Raw genomic sequence first — 1,139 nt, 5'->3', positions numbered from 1 at the left:
TTTACTCATTATCTTGTGATAATGTTCTTCATGTTGCTTGGTCAGGAATCGAACAGGTTTGAAAACAACTATTAAGTAATCTTCTTTCTTGTTCTTTAGGGTGGTCTTGCCACTTTTTGGAGCCATGAAATTGAATTCTTGATGAAAGAGCAGGGCTCCTTCCACACCAAACTTAGAGGATTTGCTCATTCTCGAGCAAAAGATAAGAAAGGAAGAAGAAGAAAAGTGAATTAGAAGAGAATAGGAGAATAGAATTCAAATGAGAGGTGGTGAATGTGGGAGAGGGGCACGGACATGCATATATATAGGGAGGGGGGAGGGATTTTCGAAAATAATCATTAAAGAAAGATAAAGATTTTTGAAAAAGATAGAAAAAGATAAGTTGTTAAACTTGAAAGATAAGAAAAGATTTTAAAAAGATATAAAAGATTTTAAAGATAAGATAAGAAGTATGAAAAAGATTTGAAAGTTTAATAAAAGATATGAACAAGATAAGAAAAGATTTTGAAAGAAATTGAAAACAAGTTGGGAAATATATGAAATTTTGAAAAGGATTTGAAGGGTTTTGAAAAAATTATTTTAAATTTGAAATTAAATTGAAATTAAAATATTTAAACAAGATTTGACTTAAAAATCAAAGAATTTTCAAAATTGAATTTGAATAAAATAGATTGAATGAAGAAAAGATAAGATTTTTCAGGTTACCTCCATGCTGTCTTGCTGGCGTTTAAACGCCCAGAATGCTGGCATTCTGCCGTTTAACGCCAGATTGATCCTTCCTTTTGGGCGTTAAACGCCCAGCCAGGGCTCCCTGGCTGGCGTTTAACGCCAGGCTTGTGCTCCCCATTGGGCGTTAAACGCGCAGCCAGAGCTCCCTGGCTAGCATTTAATGCTAGGCTTGTGCTCCCCATTGGGCGTTAAACGCCCAGCCAGAGCTCCCTGGCTGGTGTCTAATGCCTGGTTTGTTGCCTCCATGGGTGTTTAAATGCCCATTTGCCACCCCTCTCTGGCGTTTAGTGCCAGGGAGATCCCTTCTCCAGGGTATTCTATTTGCTGTCTGTTTAAGCACTGTTCATGATCACTAACATTAAATTTAACTTAAAACATAATCAAAAACTAATTAAAAAGAAAACTGATTA

The sequence above is a fragment of the Arachis hypogaea genome, chromosome 19 (assembly GCF_003086295.3).
Source record: "Arachis hypogaea cultivar Tifrunner chromosome 19, arahy.Tifrunner.gnm2.J5K5, whole genome shotgun sequence".
NCBI classification, from domain to species: domain Eukaryota; kingdom Viridiplantae; phylum Streptophyta; class Magnoliopsida; order Fabales; family Fabaceae; genus Arachis; species Arachis hypogaea.
Note: the sequence above shows the minus strand (reverse complement) of the source record.